This window comes from Narcine bancroftii, chromosome 1 (assembly GCF_036971445.1).
Source record: "Narcine bancroftii isolate sNarBan1 chromosome 1, sNarBan1.hap1, whole genome shotgun sequence".
Taxonomy (NCBI): domain Eukaryota; kingdom Metazoa; phylum Chordata; class Chondrichthyes; order Torpediniformes; family Narcinidae; genus Narcine; species Narcine bancroftii.
Window position 1 is genome coordinate 129,280,954 of NC_091469.1, and position 7,344 is coordinate 129,288,297.

At 45.0% G+C, this 7,344-nt stretch overlaps 1 protein-coding gene across 3 annotated transcripts in view; it reads right to left on the reverse strand.

Annotated features, from left to right (window-relative positions):
• erbin (erbb2 interacting protein) overlaps positions 1–6,815 on the reverse strand; it is a 313,125-nt gene extending 306,310 nt beyond the window's left edge. For 2 of the 3 annotated variants that reach the window (XM_069939183.1, XM_069939193.1), the window contains exon 1: positions 6,582–6,815. The gene's annotated coding sequence lies outside the window, so the exon portion shown is untranslated. Of the gene's footprint in view, positions 1–5,937; positions 6,238–6,581 lie in introns of those variants that run through there. The other variant, XM_069939201.1, reaches the window with a different exon arrangement.
• Between the last annotated feature and the right edge of the window lie 529 nt (positions 6,816–7,344).

Below are 7,344 nucleotides of genomic sequence, written 5' to 3' on the forward strand. Positions count from 1 at the left end.
AGATCAACCTAGATCCCAAGTGATCTAATGTCCCAGACCAACTAACCATTCAGAATCTTGTCAAAAGTCTTGAATTTCATGAAAACAATGTCTACACCCTGATCTCATTAATCCACTTGGATTACTTATCAATATTAAGTCATTGTCATTCACTTGTCACCTCTTCAGCTTGGCTATGCAGTTACTTCAACAGCCATTTAAAAAAAACAAATTAAATGAACTACCAAGGTTACTCTCTGAACCAAAGTTAAATGCAACATTAAAGGTCCCATTATTGTCATGTATGTTACATTCTAAATGTAGAATTACATGATATTCTACTTTGTCTACCGCAAGGTGGACAGAGTCGCTATTTTGTCCAGCGCCCCTCACAGAAATTAGGCCCCAGTAAGGAATGAACTCACAACCCCCTGGTTTACGAGCTCACAGTTACTGGTACCATTGCACAAAATGATTGCTCACTTCACCATACTTTATTTTTTGGAAAGATCGATCGGTACCCCTTCCATGTTCTTTCTCCTTTTCAAATATGGATCCAATTTCTTTAACGTGTTGCTATTCTATTTGATTTGCTCTAAAGCATGTAAAAATTGAGCCATGTGAAAAAATCTTTCCCATCTGCTCTCCTAAAGTCAGTTTCTTCGAGATCAGCTTCTGGATTCAATATCACATCCTGGTGGCAACTTAGGTGGCAGGTGAATTAAGAGAAGAGCTGCGAGTGATTGGGATACAATCTTCAGAAATAATTTAGAACTTCATGTAACTACTCAAGTCATGAACATACTATTTCTCCAAGGAGGAATAAGGTTCAACAAGGCTCTTGTTCACTTTTATTTGGATTAGTTAAAAAAATCCAAATCTTTTAATGTTGTGAATCCTAGGTCAAATGCTAACTTTTGCAGGATACAAGATACAGTACAAGCAATTGCACCCCTGAAATCAGGATGCTTTGGTTAAAAGTTTTGCTCTTCACATGAACACGGAAGGACAGTGATATTTCAACTGCCAAAGTCGCTGTGCATTTTCAATGCCCTGCAACCTCTCATCCCCACCTCTCTCTCCATCCACCCACTCACTAATAATACAAGTACTCGACAATTCCAAAGGTAAGTGGATTTGCAGGGACTCTCTAATGATGCGTTGTCTCAAGCACAAATTATAGAGTGTACACAACACACAGCTCTGGAATTCTATCCAAAGCAACAACAACAAAAAAGCAGCATCATAGAAACGACGAAACCATCAAATTTCGGAGAAATGTAATACATCTGGACATAACAGGAGGTTCTCAGCGATTACATCTTGTGACCTTACATTAGCTGGAAGTACATTCAGGACAAACTTCACCTGAGAGTCGAAGTGCAGGCATAACCTTGAAATGGTCTCCCCCATTTCTCCAACCAAACTTCCTCCTCTGCTGAAGCAGATGCAATCTGCAACTTCATTTGAATATTTCAACCATTAGATATCTAGGGTGGGCAAACGGCGTAGAAAATTAGGTCAAGGCTCTGTATGGGAAAGACGAGCTCTATTGGGAGGGGGGAGGTTGTTAAATCACGTTAACATTTTGAGGCTAAACTAATTATCCAAATAAGTAAATAAAGCAGCACTAATCTTTCAACCCCGTTGCTGTGAACACAGCAGCGCCGACTCACAAGGGCCTGAGTTAAACAAAGGGATCTCTGCAAGATGTGTTTAGACCTTGAGCAGTTTCAACTCCTAGATATTTAATTTTTTTTTTTAAAACACTCAACTTCCTTCTCGACTTTCGAAATTAAAAACCCATAGGCATTTTCTCTAGCAGAGGGTGATGTTTTAAATCCTTTCAAACCCCAAGTTTCCCTCATCACAGGGGCCAGGCCTCTTGCACAAAACACGTCTCCAAACCAGGTTCTCTCTCACTCTCTCACCTTTCTTCACTCACTCTCTCACCTTTCTTCACTCACTCTCTCACCTTTCTTCACTCACTCTCTCACCTTTCTTCACTCACTCTCTCACCTTTCTTCACTCACTCTCTCACCTTTCTTCACTCACTCTCTCACCTTTCTTCACTCACTCTCTCACCTTTCTTCACTCACTCTCTCACCTTTCTTCACTCACTCTCTCACCTTTCTTCACTCACTCTCTCACCTTTCTTCACTCACTCTCTCACCTTTCTTCACTCACTCTCTCACCTTTCTTCACTCACTCTCTCACCTTTCTTCACTCACTCTCTCACCTTTCTTCACTCACTCTCTCACCTTTCTTCACTCACTCTCTCACCTTTCTTCACTCACTCTCTCACCTTTCTTCACTCACTCTCTCACCTTTCTTCACTCACTCTCTCACCTTTCTTCACTCACTCTCTCACCTTTCTTCACTCACTCTCTCACCTTTCTTCACTCACTCTCTCACCTTTCTTCACTCACTCTCTCACCTTTCTTCACTCACTCTCTCACCTTTCTTCACTCACTCTCTCACCTTTCTTCACTCACTCTCTCACCTTTCTTCACTCACTCTCTCACCTTTCTTCACTCACTCTCTCACCTTTCTTCACTCACTCTCTCACCTTTCTTCACTCACTCTCTCACCTTTCTTCACTCACTCTCTCACCTTTCTTCACTCACTCTCTCACCTTTCTTCACTCACTCTCTCACCTTTCTTCACTCACTCTCTCACCTTTCTTCACTCACTCTCTCACCTTTCTTCACTCACTCTCTCACCTTTCTTCACTCACTCTCTCACCTTTCTTCACTCACTCTCTCACCTTTCTTCACTCACTCTCTCACCTTTCTTCACTCACTCTCTCACCTTTCTTCACTCACTCTCTCACCTTTCTTCACTCACTCTCTCACCTTTCTTCACTCACTCTCTCACCTTTCTTCACTCACTCTCTCACCTTTCTTCACTCACTCTCTCACCTTTCTTCACTCACTCTCTCACCTTTCTTCACTCACTCTCTCACCTTTCTTCACTCACTCTCTCACCTTTCTTCACTCACTCTCTCACCTTTCTTCACTCACTCTCTCACCTTTCTTCACTCACTCTCTCACCTTTCTTCACTCACTCTCTCACCTTTCTTCACTCACTCTCTCACCTTTCTTCACTCACTCTCTCACCTTTCTTCACTCACTCTCTCACCTTTCTTCACTCACTCTCTCACCTTTCTTCACTCACTCTCTCACCTTTCTTCACTCACTCTCTCACCTTTCTTCACTCACTCTCTCACCTTTCTTCACTCACTCTCTCACCTTTCTTCACTCACTCTCTCACCTTTCTTCACTCACTCTCTCACCTTTCTTCACTCACTCTCTCACCTTTCTTCACTCACTCTCTCACCTTTCTTCACTCACTCTCTCACCTTTCTTCACTCACTCTCTCACCTTTCTTCACTCACTCTCTCACCTTTCTTCACTCACTCTCTCACCTTTCTTCACTCACTCTCTCACCTTTCTTCACTCACTCTCTCACCTTTCTTCACTCACTCTCTCACCTTTCTTCACTCACTCTCTCACCTTTCTTCACTCACTCTCTCACCTTTCTTCACTCACTCTCTCACCTTTCTTCACTCACTCTCTCACCTTTCTTCACTCACTCTCTCACCTTTCTTCACTCACTCTCTCACCTTTCTTCACTCACTCTCTCACCTTTCTTCACTCACTCTCTCACCTTTCTTCACTCACTCTCTCACCTTTCTTCACTCACTCTCTCACCTTTCTTCACTCACTCTCTCACCTTTCTTCACTCACTCTCTCACCTTTCTTCACTCACTCTCTCACCTTTCTTCACTCACTCTCTCACCTTTCTTCACTCACTCTCTCACCTTTCTTCACTCACTCTCTCACCTTTCTTCACTCACTCTCTCACCTTTCTTCACTCACTCTCTCACCTTTCTTCACTCACTCTCTCACCTTTCTTCACTCACTCTCTCACCTTTCTTCACTCACTCTCTCACCTTTCTTCACTCACTCTCTCTCTCTCTCACCTTTCTTCACTCACTCTCTCTCTCTCTCACCTTTCTTCACTCACTCTCTCTCTACCTTTCTTCACTCACTCTCTACCTTTCTTCACTCACTCTCTACCTTTCTTCACTCACTCTCTACCTTTCTTCACTCACTCTCTACCTTTCTTCACTCACTCTCTACCTTTCTTCATTCACTCTACCTTTCTTCATTCACCCTCTACCTTTCTTCATTCACCCTCTACCTTTCTTCATTCACCCTCTACCTTTCTTCATTCACCCTCTACCTTTCTTCATTCACCCTCTACCTTTCTTCATTCACCCTCTACCTTTCTTCATTCACCCTCTACCTTTCTTCATTCACCCTCTACCTTTCTTCATTCACCCTCTACCTTTCTTCATTCACCCTCTACCTTTCTTCATTCACCCTCTACCTTTCTTCATTCACCCTCTACCTTTCTTCATTCACCCTCTACCTTTCTTCATTCACCCTCTACCTTTCTTCATTCACCCTCTACCTTTCTTCATTCACCCTCTACCTTTCTTCATTCACCCTCTACCTTTCTTCATTCACCCTCTACCTTTCTTCATTCACCCTCTACCTTTCTTCATTCACCCTCTACCTTTCTTCATTCACCCTCTACCTTTCTTCATTCACCCTCTACCTTTCTTCATTCACCCTCTACCTTTCTTCATTCACCCTCTACCTTTCTTCATTCACCCTCTACCTTTCTTCATTCACCCTCTACCTTTCTTCATTCACCCTCTACCTTTCTTCATTCACCCTCTACCTTTCTTCATTCACTCTCTACCTTTCTTCATTCACTCTCTACCTTTCTTCATTCACTCTCTACCTTTCTTCATTCACTCTCTACCTTTCTTCATTCACTCTCTACCTTTCTTCATTCACTCTCTACCTTTCTTCATTCACTCTCTACCTTTCTTCACTCTCTCTCTTTTACCTTTCTTCACTCACTCTCTCTCTTACCTTTCTTCACTCACTCTCTCTCTTACCTTTCTTCACTCACTCTCTCTCTTACCTTTCTTCACTCACTCTCTCTCTTACCTTTCTTCACTCACTCTCTCTCTTACCTTTCTTCACTCACTCTCTCTCTTACCTTTCTTCACTCACTCTCTCTCTTATCTTTCTTCACTCACTCTCTCTCTTACCTTTCTTCACTCACTCTCTCTTTAACCTTTCTTCACTCACTCTCTCTTTTACCTTTCTTCACTCACTCTCTCTTTTACCTTTCTTCACTCACTCTCTCTCTTACCTTTCTTCACTCACTCTCTCTTTTACCTTTCTTCACTCACTCTCTCTCTTACCTTTCTTCACTCACTCTCTCTTTTACCTTTCTTCACTCACTCTCTCTACCTTTCTTCACTCACTCTCTCTACCTTTCTTCACTCACTCTCTCTACCTTTCTTCACTCACTCTCTCTACCTTTCTTCACTCACTCTCTCTACCTTTCTTCACTCACTCTCTCTACCTTTCTTCACTCACTCTCTCTACCTTTCTTCACTCACTCTCTCTACCTTTCTTCACTCACTCTCTCTACCTTTCTTCACTCTCTCTCTCTTTTACCTTTCTTCACTCTCTCTCTCTCTTTTACCTTTCTTCACTCTCTCTCTCTACCTTTCTTCACTCTCTCTCTCTACCTTTCTTCACTCTCTCTCTCTACCTTTCTTCACTCTCTCTCTCTACCTTTCTTCACTCTCTCTCTTTTACCTTTCTTCACTCTCTCTCTTTTACCTTTCTTCACTCTCTCTCTTTTACCTTTCTTCACTCACTCTCTCTCTTACCTTTCTTCACTCACTCTCTCTCTTACCTTTCTTCACTCTCTCTTTGACCTTTCTTCACTCTCTCTTTTACCTTTCTTCACTCTCTCTTTTACCTTTCTTCACTCTCTCTCTTTTACCTTTCTTCACTCTCTCTTTTACCTTTCTTCACTCTCTCTCTCTTACCTTTCTTCACTCACACTCTCTCTCTCTTTTACCTTTCTTCACCACTGTTCCAGGAAGCCTCGTCCTTCATCGGCTTTCAACTTTAACCGGCAGTCGACAACAAGTCGCAGTCACCCGCTCGGGGTGGGGTTAATGATGATGGGAGGGAGGGGGGGGGGTGAAACAATAAAGGAAGGGGAAACTATTTCAATGAGGAAGGGTGGTGGTGAAGAGCAAGGCAGAAAACCCCGCGCTGAGGAACTCCAACTCCATGGCTTTGTGGGCAGAAGTTGCCAAGGGTTTTTTTTAATTAAAATTGTGAGACAACCAAATCCTCCCCTTCCCCCTCCCCACTTTTTTTTCTGGTCAGTTTAGAGACGCCGGGGAGGAGGAGGAGGTGGAGAAGAGGAGGAGGAGGAGGAGAAGGAGGGGGGGGGGTGACACGACTTTCAGAGAAGGAAACCGCGGCCAATCCAGAGTATTCCCAACGCGCAAGTAGTAAAAGACTGCAATAAGGAGGAGGAGGAGGGGGAGGGGGGATGTCCCTTCCCCTGTGGTCTGCAATAAGGAGGAGGAGGAGGGGGAGGGGGGATGTCCCTTCCCCTGTGGTCTGAGAAAGGACTGCTCCCCTTCTCCCCCCCCCCCCCCCCCCCACTTCCCAGGCCACTGTTATTTTAAGTAAATTCTCCTTTCTTACAGTAACAGAGGAACGGTCGCCGCACCCAAATCCATCCGAAATGAAGTCGCTCGCTCTCTCTCTCTCTCTCCGCTAACGATGCAGACAATGTCAGCTCGCCGCTCCAAGCCGATCTGCGTGCACCAAACTCTCCAGAGCCCTGAAAAATAATTCCGCTTTGGGAAGGGAGGTGGGGAATGCAGACACTACCAATGGCTGCGTCCTCTCCAGACAGCCAGCAGACAGAGCACGCTGACCGGAGAGATTGGGGGGGGGGGGGGGGGGGGTGCACAGTGAGAGCGAGAGGGATGCACAGAGAGAGGAGCAGCGCCAGCTCGGTCCAGTGGCCGCACTTCACCCGCGGCAGCGCCCTGATTGACAGCTCCGGCAGCCAGCCAGCAGCGCGCGCACCTCGCCGTCCATCCACTGCCAACCCAATCCAGCAGCGGCTGCGGGGGAACGGGCCCCTCCTTCCACCTCCAGCTCGCAAAGTTTCATTTTCGTGCGTGTTTACTTTTCACTGTCTCGGCTGCGTGGAAGGAACGTGAGGTGGGCCCACTCGCTTAAGGGTGTCACCGTGGTGTCGGCTGGAGAGTGTCGTCAAAGTGCCCGGGGAGGGGGGGAAAAGTTTGTTGCAAGACTGAATATGCACTTCAAACCAGACTCTTTGATTTACCTTGAGGCCCAGTTAGATTCCGTTTGCTTTTGTTCTGACCTCTGTTGCTGCCAGATCACGTTGCAAAGTGTCACCCCCCAAAATGTTGCAAGAGACACAAGGTTTTGT